This window comes from Rhyacophila brunnea, unplaced genomic scaffold (genome assembly GCF_057557595.1).
Source record: "Rhyacophila brunnea isolate RB1 unplaced genomic scaffold, BYU_Rbru_1.0 scaffold_17, whole genome shotgun sequence".
NCBI classification, from domain to species: Eukaryota; Metazoa; Arthropoda; class Insecta; order Trichoptera; family Rhyacophilidae; genus Rhyacophila; species Rhyacophila brunnea.
In genome coordinates this window covers 31,653,915-31,672,555 of record NW_028232827.1, presented here as the reverse complement: position 1 = coordinate 31,672,555, position 18,641 = coordinate 31,653,915, and the positions used below count along the sequence as shown (strand labels likewise).

The 18,641-nt window shown below is 34.9% G+C and overlaps 1 pseudogene across 1 annotated transcript; it reads right to left on the bottom strand.

Annotated features, from left to right (window-relative positions):
• Positions 1-76: 76 nt before the first annotated feature.
• Positions 77-16,033, bottom strand: LOC147073952 (solute carrier family 53 member 1-like; annotated as a pseudogene). The gene is made up of 10 exons (XR_015070368.1): positions 15,906-16,033; positions 15,312-15,462; positions 13,152-13,414; positions 11,384-11,645; positions 10,418-10,785; positions 4,286-4,436; positions 3,280-3,447; positions 2,056-2,207; positions 1,220-1,353; positions 77-336 (listed from the first exon to the last, which is right to left on the bottom strand). The product of XR_015070368.1 is annotated as a solute carrier family 53 member 1-like (transcript).
• Positions 16,034-18,641: the final 2,608 nt, after the last annotated feature.

The following is an 18,641-nucleotide window of genomic DNA, read 5'->3' as shown; positions in this document are numbered from 1 at the left end:
TATTCAATTTAACTTATCAATTCAGAATGCGTAATGCGATGTTGCCTCACTAGCTAACTAATACTTTCGCAGCTGTAATTCTATTCTGATCTATGCATCTCGGCCTTAATCCACAATATATAGGTAAAATTTTAATTTTATAATATAACTATAATACTTTGATATCACTTTTCAACTATTTTCTATCGTTATTCTTCTGGCATATCCATGAGGCGCAAGATGGCCGCTTGGTCACCAGTGTTTAATGGTGCGACTGAAATGTCTCGGACGGCTCGAAAGTTACCGCAATTGTTCAGGTGTTCGTTCTCCAATCGGAAGAAGTTCCATAGAAATCGTCTGAAATATGGCCAATGCACAAACATAAGATACAGAAATTTCTACATGATATATAAAATTTTTGGAAAGGAAGGTAGGAATCAAAAAAGATTTACAGGTCTTAAGTTAAATTGGACAGTGTTGTGTATTTCGGTATAAGTTCGGACTTACGCAAAGGTTATGGTATGAACAGAATATTGGATTGGTAACTATACTATATTTTCTACTCTGTATATAGGAAGCATTGTTTGTAAATAAAAAAGAAAATGGTAACCAAGTTGTTTACAGATATTTGCAATTTATGTGACTTTATTAAAATATGTATACGGAGTTTATTAAAATCAACGGTATTCAAACTAGGGGCGCGTACTAGTTCAAAGGGGGGCGCAAAAAGTTAACCAAATTTTCATACATTTGAAATAGGGGGTGGGGGTGCCATTTTTTTTTTAAATATGATAGGTAGTAATATATTAAACCGTCATAATAAGCATGACAAATATAAAACCCAAAATGGTTCCATTTATCCAAAAATTAAAAGCCAATTGCAAATTTCAATGGAAAGTTTTACCGAATGCATTTTACTATATAATTTCAGGTAAACATTGAACTAAATGTATAATGTGTGTGTTAACAAAAGAATAATTTTCCGAATTTTCCGACATTTAAAATAATACTCATTTACGGTACTAATATATTTTATGTGACCATGAAATTTTGATTCCGAGTATGAAAAAGACTGGAAATCATAATGACATACGTATATACATTTCCTACAAAGTCTACATTCTCCCAAAGATACTTCTTTTTGAAATATAAACGGCATAAGGGGCCTTAAATCATGTAGTCGAAAGGTGTAATGAGAAAATGTTCAAATTCAAAAAAAATTTGATAAACTTAGGTGTACCTGATAATTTCCAGAGGTGCCAATAGAGTAACTATTAGATCGCCATTTTCGTGATGCATGGAAGTGAGCGACATGGACACCACCCAGCAGAGACGGAGAACCAAGTCTTCAATCATTCCGAAGTAGTAGAATTTCTGCAATTTTTACCAAAGAATGGCAATTATTATCAAACATAATATTTGGCCTCACTAATGCACAAGATGATAGCTCCAACATTAACAAGAATGCTAAAGAATTTGGACTCTAGATAATATAAGGAGTCTTAGTCCCCTTACGCATTGTCAACCTCCAGTAACCAAGTGAAAAGCAACCACGAAGCATAAGAAAGGAAATCAGCATTTACGTACGTGGTTGCGGCGACCAGTCATACTTTCTGGTTGCCGGACACCAGTCAACAATGCTTAAGGGGCCTTATACCCATTTAAAATTGAGAATTTTTGATTTTCGAATGTACAAAAAATGTAACAATGCCAGAAGTACCTATGTATAATACATAGTGGCGAATGATAAAGGTAGGCTGTGAAGATTCAACATAAATAGTGCACACAAAATTTTGTCAGTCATACTTTTATTTTTTTTCATTGAAATAAGAATAAAAATTGCAGATGGTTTTTTTAAAACTCAATCAATATTAGATAAAAAAATATTTTATCTATGTTGGTTTGATTTAGGCATGGCTAACCATCTACAATTTGTATTCTAAGTTCAAAACAAATAAGTATGACTGACAAAGTTTAGTGTGCACTATTTAAGTAGTATCTCCACAGCCTATCTCTACCCTTTGTAACTGATGTATAATATAATTAAAGAATTCAAAAAATAAATTGCTGTGATACCTCAGAGTAAACCAATTCATCTCTGAGAAATCGTTTTTCTATAAGACCCCAGTCCATTTTAATGTCCCACAGGTATCCAGCAAAAGCAGATATCAGTCCAGATATTGCCCATAACCAAATCCATGGACATTCTCTCCAGCTCTCATAGGATTCTGTAAATACATCATATTACATATTATGAGGTACAATAGTTTCACTGTCGTTATAGTTTCATTACAAACACACTTATTGTAAAACAGTGTTAATTCAAAATTAAAGGAATTGAAACATAACACACTAATGTTTAAGTTTTAGTCATTCGTAATTTAGGTACCTGTCTAAAGCGTCAATCACATTGAGCTTCTTTACGAGCTGTTTGTTGGCGAATTTACAATCTGCCTGTAAAGTCGCCCAGTGTAATCATCGAACAAGCTATCAAGCAGGTTGTAAGCACTCTATCGAGAAAAGTTGAAGGCCGGTCAACTTTACACGCTACACGCCGGTGTGTGGGCCTACTGCGTCTGCGCAGTAGAGCGCAGTAGCAACCTCCCGGTAAAAAAACGAACTATGTTCTGTCAAAATAGTCGCTGGCTGTGGCTTCTCAGCGAATGGAAAGTTTTGTGTGTAATCATCAAATCGCAGTAGCTGAATCGCCCGCTTTTAAATTCGCCAACATACAGCTCGTAAAGAAGCTCAATGTAATTGACGCTTAAACAATATTATTGACATCTAAAAATTGACTAACAATTAGAATTATAACAAATTTCTAAATTGGCTCTTTAGAGTCAAAGAAATGTATCACAATTTTTAGCAATTACATATTATGACGTTACTGGACATAACATAATATTATATTACGTTAAATTTAATGACAAAGAAACTTCAGAGACAAAAAATTCAACAGAGTTCAATACTCTCTTAAAATCTCCTGAAAATACTTTCTTGTTGTTAGCGGACTGTAAATTTACTTCTGTTAGCGGTCTTCTGTAAAGTAGAGAATAATGAGATATTATGTTTCTTTGACCTTATGAAGCCGAATTATGGGTATTTGAATTAACAAGTCTTAACGCAATAATAATATGTATAATTCATAAATATAATATATCTAATCACATAAAAACTTTACCGCATTGGTTCGTAAAAACTTCTATGGCTTGGATTAATTTTATTTTAATTTGAATATTCAACTCCGAAACACACATTTATTTCAATCTCACAATACTGATCTAAAAAGTGTCATTTTACCAGCACAACCAGCGCTAAGAGTAGCAAAGATGATGACCAGAAACGAAGACGCATACTTGGCAGCATTGGGCAAATGGGGACTTATCTCCCGCGTGTCTCGCCAGCGTCTGAAGCACTGCGCACATCTCCACCACGCTGGCAGAATACCAACTAACGCTCCCAACCAACCTGTCCAGATAATTACAGAGCAATGGTCTTAAAAAAATTAACATTCAGTTTGTATTACATTGCTTTGAATCCGCTATGTGTATTATATCAGAGCATCGGAGCAGAGCTCGGTAGCTCTGGTATATATTCCATAATTTTATTTATACAAAAAAGGAAAAGATTTCTCAAATAAATTTCTATGGACAAGACAAGACAAGACAAGACAATGAACATAGATTGTTATTTAAGTACTATATCCAAACAAGAACGAAATGTGTAATATTCTTATAAATATTTGTATGATTTTGGCGAATTTTAGAAGTTATACATTATTAGATAATGTGTAAATTTACACATTGAATATGTACACAGTTTTTGTTAAATTTTGACCATATTTGTGACTTATTTGTTTTTGTAAATAGACACCTTATATAAAATACATAAATTTACTTCTTTTAAATGCTTACAAAACTATTAAATCCAAAAGCAAAATGTTAATATTACATGAATACCTACATACATGGATTATTGCTGAAATTTCATAAATTTGTCATGCTAATATTGATTGATTGATATTATTATTATTGTTTGCAAACCTTGTCCGATCCTAAAATCATATGGGCCTCCACAGAGTGGAGGTTGTAATAACAGATTTTCATTTTTACGAGAAATGGATGTTAGCCATTTGCTCAACCTATTAGGTCCATACTCTGGTCCAAACTCACATTGATAAACAACAATTTTCCAGACCCAGGATTCTAACCCGGGACCCAAGACATTATAAGCCGATGCGGTAACTGCTCGGCGATCTTGGGAGTTATTACTTATACCTAAAAGTTATCGCTCTAAAAATATTTACCGATAGTTCCAGAGTAGTCATCGGTGTAAGAAAACAAATAGCACACGGTGAAATAGGCGTCCATGAATACGGGTACGAGAGAATTCAGCTGGTCAGCAACCCAAAAGTCGGCGAATCCAACGTAGAAAAATGGAGCTAGTATAACGCGTCCCTGAAAACCATTTATAATTGTTATATTAGATTGACACTGGCTGTTAATAGAAAATTAATATGTATAGAAATCACCATTTTAGATTCAAAACGGAGAATATGGTACCTATGGTACTATCACCGGCCTTCTGCGCGCTCTGAAGCGGAGATGGCAGGCCGTGATAACGTCAAGGTCAAAGCGGGGGTGGGGGACAGAAACGCACGGGGTATTTGGTCAAGGCTGGTTTATTTCATCGTATTGCAGGGTAGTCGTTACAGATACGATACAGGTTATTGTCGTCGTTGGCGGTCGGTTGGTAATTGGCGGGCTGCAACGTGGTGTCGCGGCTGGGCTGCTGATTGATTGCTTGGCATCCGAGGCGAGTCAGTGCTTGCGGCGTGGCGATCTGCCGATGTCAGATGTGGTCTTTTTGGCGGGCTGTCCGGAATGCTGGCTTGGCTTCGCGTCCAAGGCGAGCGAAGGCGAGAAGAGATTTTGCGGTCGATGCTGTTGGTTCGGCGGTTGAGGTAAGAGAGAGCTTTTTGCGCGCGTTCAACTGACAGGCGGCGTCATGTTCATCCGTCGGTCGGGAACCTCTCTGTTTTACCGACGGATTGACTAGTGGCGGCGCGAGCGGCCGTTTTTGATAGACCGCGTCTGTTTTGGCGGGAGTTTGACGAATTTGAATTTCAAGGAGACGGGTTCCGCTCGGCCGAGGGTTGCGATCACCGCGAAGAGTGGACGTAGGCTGTGGTATGTTGGGAAATATGATGGTTCGGTCCGCCCTTTGAGGTAGTCTCCTGTGGGAGATTTCCATCTGGTATCAGTACAGTACTCTGCAATGTTGTGTATTTGGGGTTTTTAGTTTTGTTTGTTATTCATTCAACATAACATTAAATTTTATTTCCTTATCTTTAAAAACAGATAATTTTAAAGAATATCAGGTATACCTAGGGATTGCAATACTGGTATTTCAAAACCGGTATTCAATTATTTACCGATACCGAAATACCGGTTTCAAAAATCCAAAATACCATTTTTTTCGGTATTAACCTTTTAGCAGCCCAGCTGATAATACTAGGTATAATCTCCAGGGCCCAAGAATTAAATAATATATAAAAAAAAAAAATATCAGTGGAAAATTTTATATCTAGCACTTACATATTATGAGACATCATTTGAAGTTCGTCGAAAGGGTTTTTCATTCATAATTTCACGAAAATGTCGGAAAATTTGCACCAAGGTTAGGGTTATCACAACACTGCGAATTTACAAGAAATAGTTCAAAAATATTTTTAAAAAATTCAAAAAAAAAATTTATAAAATTTATAAATTTTACAAATACACATTTTTTTTTGCAATATCAGTATTATTTTCACTGTCCACATAAACATCTTTAAAAGTTTTCTTCCGTATGGTAAATTTCGAAACACGGTTCAAAGCATAGTGCAATGTCACATTGCTTGCACACAAACCGCGTTTCCCTACGTTTCTTATTGTTTTTTGTATTATAACATACGTAACACCTTTTGGTGGCACTATTTTTTTTGTCCGTGGGTGGTATTTTACCCAGAAAATGCCTCTCCGTAAGCCTAGTGGGTAGCGGCACCTTCCGCTTCAAATTTGTCTTTGGATGTGTCTTGTGTTTTTGAATCAGTTGATCAATAACGTTCAACTGAAAGTCACCTAAGGGCTGTTTTTTACCAGTTTTTTGTTGGTACAATATATGCGCATTCAGTAATGATAAATCTAATAGATGGAAAAAAAGTTTTTTGTACCATTTCAGGGTTTTTCGTGATGAGTTTACGGATGAAAGCATCATGTCACTTTGGTCTACAGCGCCCATGTTTTTGTTGTAGTCCACGATGGACTCGGGTTTTGAAATAGGAATTTTTGTCACATAGTTTACTTTTCCCGTCGGTTTGAATACATTCTTGTGCACTGTGGTCAACATTGTCACGTCTTTTTTGTCTTTCCACGCCAATGCCATCATTTCGTCAGTGTGAAATGTCTCGGTTTCCCCTCTCTTCAATTTTTTTACGAATTTCGGCATCCCAATTCGATTTCTTCTCACGGTTCCGCAGGCATTTGTCCGGTGGTCATACAGGTACTTGAACAATGTTGGGCTGCTGTACCAATTGTCGATGAAAAGCGTATGTCCTCGTTCCAAGTACGGTTCAAGTAATGTCACCACAACGTTGCCTGATATTCCGATGTAATTTTTCTTCTGAATTTCTGTTTGTTTCCCTGTATAAATTATTATATCTAACACAAAACCAGTTTTACAATCGGCCATTACGAAAATTTTAATGCCGAAACGACTTGCCTTCGTTCTGATAAATTGGCGAAATAAAAGCCTCCCTTTGAAGAGAAGAAGACTCTCATCGATGCACAAATTTTGATAAGGATACAAGTACGTTTGAAAGAAATTTTCAGCTCTTGCAAGACCTGTCTTATCTTGTACAATCGATCTCCGGGAATTTGGGTTTCATTATCGCTAAAATGCAACATTCGATGCAAGAGCTCAAAACGATTTCTGGACATTGATTCGGAATAATACGGTGAAAACAACGGTCTTTTGATAGACCAGTGTTCAGTAATTTTGTTGCGAGAATTACGTGACATGAGCATGCACACTCCCAAAAATGTGTATATATCGTCGGTTGTGCAGTCTATCCATCGTCGTAAACGATCACTTAGAACCGTGATATTTTTTGTAGCAAATTTAAATTGTTTATTTGTCTCTCGCACTATCATTTCAATAAAGGAAATGTGGATAAAACACTTGAAATAATCCATTTCAATTGCATCCGAAGCTAAACTATCTCCTTTGCATCCCGATTCAGTATCATCGAATGAAAATGCGCGCGGGTCAAATAAATCCGATTTCCACTCAAATGTCGGCCTTTCAGTAGCTTCGGATGTAGTTGGTTCATTTTCTTCAACTTCCAAAGTATCGTCAACTTCATCAACTTCGGAATCATCACTATCGTCTTCAGATTCAATCGTTTCTAAAAGATTGTCAATTTCACCATCTTCACAATATTCATCCATTTTGAATTGGAAAAATTGGTAAACTAAACTCGTAAATATAACACTTTTGTTTGTCCAAATTGAATGCAAAATATAAATAAAAATAGTCACAGTACTTAGTCACTCGACACTAATAAAATTTTCAATCTGAAAACATCGAAAATGTTTCAATTCAATAAGTATACTCGTAAATATAACACTTGTATACGCAAATCATACGCGAAATATAAATATAAATACTCACAACACTTCGTAACTCAACACAAATTAAATTTCAATAAGAAAAAATGCAAATTCTTTCAATTAGAACGCAAATCAGACTATCATACCGACGACCAATTATTACGCGATAGCGGTGCGAACTAATGAGTCAAAAATTTCTCAGTACATGGGAAGAAATCGGTAACCCTGAACGGGCCTCTCGGGAATCCCCTTTATTCTCGCGATGTATTTGACTTTTCAAACATTTCTGCCTGCAGAGCTTGCCCATAGATGTCAATACACGTATTAAAATTGAAAAAATAAATATATGACTCATATTAGGCTCAAAAACGGCGCGACGAGTTTCGCTCGTCACGGGCGCACGAAAGTAGACGCCCATGACGAGAACCACTCGTCAGTGGCTGTTAAAGGGTTAAGAGGGGGCTCAAGAGAAGGAGATTGAAATATAATCTAGTATAAAAAGGACATCGGCGTCGTTAGGACGTTAATTTAAATCGATATTTTCGCAAAAATCACTAATCATCGGAGATTTTATTTAAAAAAAAAAAATTATTATTGGTATTGTCAGCCGTCTTACACATTATTATTTGATAAACAACTGCACGTGTCCGCCGATCAGAAAACAGGGCTGTCAAAATATTATATGGATTAATATTTTTAAAATGTTAATTTCGTCATAGTTTTTAATCAAACCTGTAAGTACATACTGATAACTTGGGTGGATATCGTAGCAAACATACTATTGATATATCTACGGGTATATTATTATTATTACCTAATTCAAATTGAGCATAGGTTGATACTCAAATACTATTATAGTATGTTTATGATTTCGAGAAAATAATACGATGGTATATAATCCATATCAATTATTTGAAAACATTACATTTGCATGTAGGTACATGTATAATATAGTGAAAAGGTCAGATACCTGTTTAATTTGCAAGATAACATCAAAATTTGTATATACTTACCTAAATGAAGAATGACATTCATGAGTGAGCACGGCTCAAAGCTTGGAAAATGTGTTTTTTTCAATTTGAAAATATTTTAATTGTGTATTATTTTATTACAGATTCATACATTATATAACTAATAGAACATACTGTTTTTTTCTATGAATAAAAAAGACTGGAAGGAACATATTGTGTCACGGCAATCAAGAAAGACCGGAAAATATGGCCAACAATGGATGATACACAAACATAAAATACACAAAATTACCTATTTAAGTTTACCGCACAAGTGCAGACCACGCGATATTTGTTTACGCAGTCGTCGCTTTCCAAAATGGCGAATTTGGTTGCCAGTTTTTATGGCGATGAATCAGTATGTTCCTTCCTATCTTTTTTTATTCGTAGGTTTGTTTACTATGTACACCAAGAAATTTCCAATTATAAAATCGGGAATGAGTTTTGGAATAAATAATGCAACTAAAACTGGAAAAATTCTATCATGGGTGTTTACTTCTTGAATTAGTTGACCCCACAAACAACAGGTCCATTCCACTACGTGAACCACAGTGGATATTATGCCGTGTCCACATTGGCAACATGACACCGGCAACCTTGTTAAATTTTACGATAAGTATGATAATTATCGTAAAATTTCTTAAGCCATTATGATAATTATCGTAAAATTTATCGAGGTTGTCGCGCGACATGTTGCCAGTGTGGACCCGGCATTAGATGCACAAAACTTGAATAAAATATATTATAAATAAAATTTAAAAAGTACAATATAATTAATTGCATCGACAGCCCTGGCGTCATTTTTTATACGCCCACCAGTCGGATGGACTAATAAAAAAATAATGTGTCTAGTGACTGTATGTTAATAATTATTTTTAGGCACTCATGATATAAATTATTTCGCCCATTGGCTTTACATACAATAATGGTTCTACCTACCACTTGTTTCACTAGTATAAAAGTGAAGTTGCGCAGGCAATAAAAAGTCACTTTCTTTTTATAATAGGCAAACACTAAATTCTACGTTTTAAAAAATATGCATTAGAATTAAACAATACCTATTATTTTTAATACGTAGGTCCTAAACATTACAAATAAACACTATTCATTAGTAATGTTTTTTGGATAGCACATGAAATAAAAATGTAGGTAGATATGTATGTCAACATCCTTTGCATGTTTAGTTCTCGGACAATTTCAGGTTAAAAAGTTATTAATATATTATTAAGTTTATATCGTGGCTAACACATAATCAAAAAAGTTATCATATCCATCATATCAGTTGCAATACTTCCCACCAAAGAACTGATAAATTTAGTAACATTTATTAGAAAGTACTATTTTTTGGTCACCCCATAGCTTCACTTCACAAGCTTCACTTGGAGGGAGTTTATTGAGACAAACATTGGCGGCAACCTTTTTATATTAACTAGTAGACCAGTTATTATGGACCACATGTAAAAAAATCATATTTTCAATTCTCAAGGCCGATTCTGTAGAGCGTCCCCTTAAGACAGCATACAGGTATAAGATTATGTTTTTCAAAAATGAATTTAATGTGATTTTTCCATTACTTAGTGTATAAGTTTTATTCTGCCAAAACGCAAATATATTGACTGAAACTAACAAAAGTTTAATAATATTAAAAAGAATCCCTCAAATATACTTTATAGAATTATTGTCGCAATAAATAAACGTATTTTAATCATTGACGATTATAATTAATAGTTACTATGTAATGAAAAGTATTTATTTATATTAATGCAAACGGCTTACCAGAACTTTCAACAACCAAACTCTGGCGTTGTAATACAGAGTCTTGGTCGGGTTGAACAAAAACACGGCAACGACGCAGTAAAGCGCTATGGGCGGAATGGCAGGCGGTATATTGAGAGGTCATCTGTAGATGAATGCAAGAGCAGCGGAAGCCCAGAGAACGCCGAGGGCCGCCGCCAACTCCGCAGCGTGCTGCTCTCCCAGATGTCGGCGAGGGTCTAAATCGAAGATAAGGACGTGGTTCACGCCGGACGCTCTCCATCCATGCACGTTCACCGCCCACAGCAGCAAGAACTGCGCTAAGAGAAGCGGACCGCGAAACAGGCGCAGCGCTATGCGCCATTCTTGATCACGCATTCGGAGACTTCCTGAAAGACGAAACCATAACGGTGAAAATTGTTTAAAATGTACAAACAGTTTACTGTCACGTCTCTTATAATGAATTAATATAAATTATGAATAACATAAATTAATATGTTGCCATATAATCATGGAATCGAATCGCCTAAAGGAAACAGTAAAATCATTCAACGAACTTTACAAATAAAACATAAAATCACCAGGAAGTCACTAGCTTCAGTCTAATCACTTTCCGTCCTCGGGTTAATCCATCAACATGTAGCTCGATTCATAACCAAGTATTGAAATATAAATTGAAGGTTCGAGCCATTCAAATCCGTCTTAATAATTTCTATCACCAGTGTCCACATTGTAAAGGTAAACAACAATAGAGTCAATTAAACTAAATCAACGGGTCAATATTTATCATACTTCCATCATCATATTCCATAACTGGCTCGCAACCTTAAGTCAACATAATACATGTGGGATGCTTGCATATAACTGGTACTCAATATAATTTAGCTTTATTGGAAACAAATAAATATATTAAATACTACGTTTACTTGATGTCTGTGCATGAAACATATTTATTTTGACATTAAATAATTCATAAACCTTCCGTACCGCATATAGCGACAGCAATGGCAAGCGTAAAGAAAGCTCCGCTGAAGAGTCCGACCCGAAAAGTGGTCCATGGGCCGCTGCGGTGGCCGAGTGGAGGCACACGAAGGCGCTGCATGGCGCGCTGACGGTCCCCGGCTTCTAACTCCTGAGTCACGGCCGCCTCTGTAGACCCGATCATCCGGTCGATGTCTTTATTGGTGTAGAAGTGAGACGTTTCCACTTTGTCCTCTCGCCATTTGCTCCCGAGTTCACCGCTCAGCAGCTGTCGATTGAGTCTTATAAAAATACCAGACCACTCACCGCAATGGCTTTACAAATATGTGAAGGTTTTTGATTGAAACAGTGTACTCATTAATACGATTAGTTGAAGTACAACTTTATAATGGAAGGGGTTAGGACCGACCCTCTCCATTCATTGGCGCCCAGGGCAAACGATATTACCATCGCCTTACAGTTAGGAAAGGACTTTAATATCCAGGGGCCAGATGTATAAATATCGCCGTTAAATTAACCTAACTAACATGAGTGGTACCTTCACCAAATAGCGGCAGACTAGACAAACGCATGTGACATCTATCAAAACAGTCAAGCATATCGCATATAAAATTCTAGCAAATATAGTATTATATTTTATTTATTCGTAAGCAAGATCAAATGAATCAGAATTTCAATCTAAATCCAAACAAAATACAATACAATATTTGCCAAATTCCGTGCATGATTATACTATTCTGACAATTGGCACAAGCTTTTCTAAATCATAGCACTATTTAGTATTGTTACCATTCACTAAATAGCCGAATTCGACTGCCTAATCACCTGGCCCCAGATAGCTACAGGATTGCAAGACAGGTATTATTTACATTGTCAGCTACTAAGTTAGTATACCTCTTACTTACTCATTAAGTTGATAAACAATAGTTGACATGTTGTTCTGTCTTCTGCCTAGATCTGAATATAAATAAATACATTATTTATTATAAAAAAAATATGTTCAACACTACAAAATCTGACTATCCCTAAATCACAGCGCCCCAGGTTGGTTCGGGAGAATATTCTGAGTTTTCTTCAAATTGAAAATAACAACAAAATAACAGAATAGTATGTACTTAATTCACATAATATTAAATTCAAGAGACTAGTTTTGTTCGCTTAGACTTTAGACTTTAGAGGTGTACATTGTATGTTAAACGAAATATATTTTTACATAAAAAACAATTTAATGATAACAATAATTATTTCCAAGAATTAATAAATAAACTGATAAAATACCATAGTCGTATATAAAAAAATGGCGGCTGATAAATGTGAACGACTTTGCAATCAACCTCCAGTTTATATTCTATCTTACAAACGGAGCTGTATTTGATATTTTATGAATAATATACCGTCCATATGATGGAAAAGTAGTCACAAAATCAGAATCAAGGAAAATATAAAATAAATGAAAATGGAGATTAACGAAACTAATTGCCTCAATTGTCAATGTATTGCTTCCAATTAATGAAAAGTGTAAAATGAAAATTATAATTCTGCTAAATTGACATTATATGTCTGCTGATCTTTGTACCTGATAACTATCTAAGAAATCAGTTATCCTTCCAAGATAGAGAACTAACCTGCAATTGACAATGCCAATTGGGAGTGCAATAATTAGCTATGTTCAACCAAAAAGCATTAAATATTGATATTTTTATTATACTGTGGTGTTTTGAACCTTCAACATTAAATTTTATATGCATGTGTACAATAAAAAAACATATCAAACCTTATCACGTTTCTTAAGTATCTTCCTGAACCCAGTAAAATTGAGATTCTGATAATTTTGCAGTAGGACCAAACTGAGGTAAAATTCAGAGTAGGCCAGTCTCAAGTCCCGCAGCTTCCGTGCCGGTGCTCTGTCTCGCGGTAGGAATCCTCGTCTCCGTTCCTTCTGGTTTCTTCCTTCCGCCGTCTCGCGGGATCTTTCCAAAGCTTCGCTCAGCTCGGATTGAAGAGCGGCATATTTTCGAGTGGCTTCTGCCACTTTTTCTGACAGAGCAAAAAAATGTAATGATTTTTATTTCAATATATTCATTTCCAAACCCAGTATGTTTCAACCATTTCTTCATAATACAAGGAGACAGATAGAAGAAAGAGATTGGAGGTATCATAAAAACCTATACCTTGTATCCAAATACACATAATGCAAATTTTAAAACCAATAGACATCTTAGATTTCTAGTGCACAATACTACCAATTTGCTATGGCGGGAGAACTTTGTTTACTTACAGCTGTGAATGTTAATTTAAATTTATAAAAGTGAAGCTGATGAAATGCTTACTAATTATTAATACTAAAATGATAAAATTAAAAACAAAGTAATCATTTTGCATGAATAGAATGGACCATCATTATTTAGAGCAGAGTTTCTGAACATTTTGACGTGCAATGATCTTTGTATATGTAGGTACAATGTATTACAGTGAAAACCTGATTCTACGACTTTCAAGGGACCCTAGAAAAAAACGATGAATGCGGGAAACGATAAATATATACAAATTAAAAAAAAAAACTCATTTTTCTCCTGGATTTTTTCGATGTTTTGAATTATTTTCAGTTTCTCAGCTAGAGTTCTAGTTTTCTTCATGGGGGCATTTTAGTTGCGACTTATAAAAATTCGTGATATGATATGCGAGACAAGCCTGAGCGTCGATTGACCTATGCAAACAAAGCAACGCGACTGAAAGGTTTGTTATAGCATGTATCATAAATAATTCTACGAAAGTGAAATGAAAAATATTCAACAAAAACGGTCAATCGGGATAATATTTATGACGGGACTATAATATTTAGATGATAGATCGAGGAAAACGATAAATCGGGGAACGGTTAATGCGGGATTATTTAACATTGTTCTTATGGGTGTTTGGCGGGACTTTCAAAAATGAACGATCCGTGCGGGAAAACGATTTATGTGAGAACAGTAGATCGGGGTTCCACTGTATATGACATTTTATTATAACAGAAAGAAATGTTATTAAAATAAATTTACGACGCAGTCACTTTTTCGGGCCACGACTCATAGATTAAGAGCCGCTGATTTAGATAAACAATTGCATAAAATCACAAATAACTGTATGAGTTTTAATAGAAGACAGCCATTTGTATTACATACACAAACAATGTATTCAGTACTTATTACCAACACAAATAATATTAGGTAACTGATACACCCCTGTTACAGGCGGGCTTCTCCCGGTGTAAAATAATCATTTAGTAGCTCAAGTCGAAACGTAACCCTGACCTCTAGAAACGGCTTCATAAAACATCTAATCTGATTCCTTGCTCAACCACGTAAGTATTTAATTTAATTTAAAAAGTATAAATGATAATGGATGAAAGCGATAATTTTAAGACTTAATATAAGTATTTAAATATAATAAATTTTGCCGGCAACGTTGAAGTCTTCGCGCGCCTGCGCCGAGGTGGTCCTCGTGATTCGCCGAACCAAAGATCACGCGATAAAATTTGGCCAATCACGAGAGTCCTTTTTGCTGGAATGGCGTGGGTACGCGAAGTTTGAAAAAGAAAAAAAAGTAATTAGTAAGCGTCCCCTTTCCGATAGGATAGGACCTGCGAAACTTATTGTTAAAACAAAATATGTAAACGTTTAAAGAAAATGTAAAATATAAGAAGACCACGTTACGAGCACGAAAGACCGTGTTTTATTTACACTCCAACCGTTTGAATTTTTTTTTTTGTGAATCCGGGGTTCGATGGACACCTGAGCTAGCCGCTGGAACCCCGGGGATCTCATAGCCCATTATGAGGATTGGTTGCTAACCATTCATTAAATTTTAATTATTTAATCATACATATTTAATATAGTGATTAATTGTATAATATTATCTCAATATTCAATATTCTGAGAATGACAATAGTTACCTGAATAGAATGTATTAATTTTGGCCAGCTCATTTTCACAGTAATGAAAAAATGTCTCATCAAAGTTAGCCAAGAATCGAGTTCGTGAACCGAATCCACCTTCTAATGGTGGAGCTTCTTCAACTGCCGAGTAAAGCATTGTCTTCATTTCCTGGAAAGACGTAACCATCAGAATCAAGATATTTTCCTGCCTAGGCTAGGTATCTAAATCTCATGATTTATTTTGAGGTTAACTTTTAGCCTGTTATTCTTCAAGAACGACACAATATTGTAGTCTACATTAACAGTCTTACCAAATTTTGCTTATATTTTTATTTTGCAATTAAACAATCCATTGGTAGTCAACCAATGCAAAGGGATATGAAACTATTTTTTTGTACCTTATAGGTATTAATTAAAATTGTTTATTTTTGCATCTTGGTTTAGATCCGGTGTATGTTAGTCAGGAAAATATGCTATGTTTTATTCCATTATGAAAATGATATGACTACAAGAAATTTTAAATCTGCTGCTTAGCATTCAATGAATATTTTGTAAGATTCGCTCTCAAAGTTATGTATCAAAATAGAATTGATAATATAAAAAATTAAGTACCTCATAATTGATATACTGTTTTCTCCATTCTGGAGTAATATGAGCCGATAAATGTTCAGCGAACTTCATTTTTTCAACGAAAATAAATGCGACTAAATAACTAAAACAATAACAAATATACGTCACAATCTGTCAAAAAATTGTGTGTGTTGTGCATAGATAGTGTTGTGTTGCCACTCACAGTAGTGGTTTGCCAGTATTCTTAGATAAGATTCCCTACTATTATTCGGATTCGTGGTCCATATTTACAACTTGGATCATCAGAACCATCACCCACAAAATTTATTATGATGTTCATACTGTGCTCTTGATGCTTGATGCTCTTGCTTTTTCGTACATGTTGGATTTTGATTTGATTAAAAAATAGTTTTATCAAAATATTTCCAATTTATTAAAAATCAGAACTTTGAATAAAGTAGCATGTGTCTTGGTTTTACTAAGGTAGGTATCTGCTGTTTGAGACTTTCACGGTTGTTTGTCATCGTAATTGATTTTTGGGTTTTCACCGCGTGGACTTCTTCCTTCTTTCAGTTTCGGGCTAGTTGCAGAGGCCATTATCAAGAGATATCATAATATCATAATCAAACATAATAATTATATTATGACATGTCGAGAAAAGAAGGAAGAAGTAAACGCGGTAAAAACCCAAAAAATCAATTACGACGAGGTATCTTCACTCATGTTTCCATCTACACATACATTCATAATTTATTCCAAACTACTGACGAAACCAATGGGAAATTGTATCTATTGGTTTGTTCATTATTTCAAGTATTTTTATGTTTCCTACTCCAATTAGATTCATATACATTTAGCTATTTATATTTGTAAGTATATTAATGTTATGATTTTGTAAACGATTTCGTAAACTTATATTATTATATATTTTGATGTCACAATCAACTGATTCGGGCGAATGTGGTGATGAAAATGTTTTATAAAGTACATTATGTAAAACTGAGATATTTTTGTATTACAGTTATTATATCGAATATTGCCAATGACATATTAAATGGACAACTCACTTCATATCCGGCGCGCGAGAAATTGTGCATGAAAGTCATTCACAGATGTATAGGTAGATGTCACGTGACCATTGACGTATCCATTTCCATTATGCGATACAAGCTTCGAGAATTTATAGTAATATAACCTTTATTGTAATGGCGTATTAGTGTCATGACTCATTGCGTTAGAAACAGATTCTCGGTTACTTACGACTTCTCGGAGATTAGACGCAAGTGAGCCCAGCGCATCACAGGCGACTGTCCAATGGTTTCTGTCATTCAATTGCATTGAATAAACATTATCTTAAATTGCCATTTTATAAATAATAAATAATACTAACACATGAAAAGTGATATCCCATCTTTCTCGGAGTGTTTAGTAATTTTTTTTTACAATTTTTAACTAGGCACATTGGCATTTTGTAACACAATAATAACGGCGGAGTCGAAACCTGACAGTCAGAAATTTTGTATGGGCAGACCCAGCGGTGTCGCCAAACCGCTTGCAAGCAGAATGTTCATTTGAGCGTAGGATACCGATATTAAAATATGAATTTCGCCATCCGGCAGACCCGACACAAAGTGAGTGTCATTTTATTTTCTAGATGCTTCGTCCATATTAATGTCATTGAATATTACACATATTTTTTGAAAAAATATTGAGTTCGTAAAATTTTCTATTTCGAGCACTGAACTAAACAGTCCTTTATTATTAGGTATAGAATTATATATATATATATATATATGAGTCGCTTAGAATCATAACTCACATATTGCAATTTTGTCGTTTTTTAGTTAAATATGCCAAGTGATTCTAAATGAATTAATCTATATACCGAAAAATAGTTGAGTATTAAAAGTCAATTTAAACCATGTGAAAATCGTTGACAAAGTTCATTGTTGGTGTAATATGTCGTATATTTCAAAGAATAGAGTTTTGTCACCAACGCCTTCCTAACCAATCGGGGAGTTCTATTTCTCATGGTATGCTGTATGTCTGCAACTGTTAGGAGTATTAGGTATATATATTTAAAAAAAAAAAGTTATTCGACTCTCTCACTCATTAATATTCTAGGGAGTTCAATACTGTTCTTCTAATTACAAAAAATAGTGCTCTGTTGGTTTTTAGCGATTATCTCAAAACTTGATTTTTGGAATATGTGAGTTATGATTCTAAGCGACTCATATGTAGGTACAATAAATTGTGTATAACTATGGTATTATTAATTTTATGCCATTGAAGATTACCAGAGAAGAATTTTTCATTTTTCATATTAAATCGGTAGGAGAATTTTGAAATTTCGTTAAACATTTTTGTACCAAAGTTGCTCATTTATCTGCCGCCACACCATAAAAACTGTTATTGTACTGTAAATATTCCTTTTTGTGAAGGAATCATACATAAAAAAGTTAAGGTCTTTTTCAACCATAGTAGATACGCCCACGGTGGCCGCACGGCATAAGCGTTGGACTATAAAGCTGTGGATCCCAAGTTCGAATCCTGGGTATGGCAAGTACACATATTGTTTTTCAATTTGTGTGTGTCAGGGTATGGACCTAATAGGTTGAGCAAGTGGCTGACATCCATTTCTAGTAAAAAACAAAATCTGTCAATACAAACCTCCACTCTGTGGAGGCCCATATGATCCTATCAGGATCGGACATGGTCGGATGATGAGATACTTAGATAATATATATTATAGATACCTAGGTGTTAATAATTTTAACC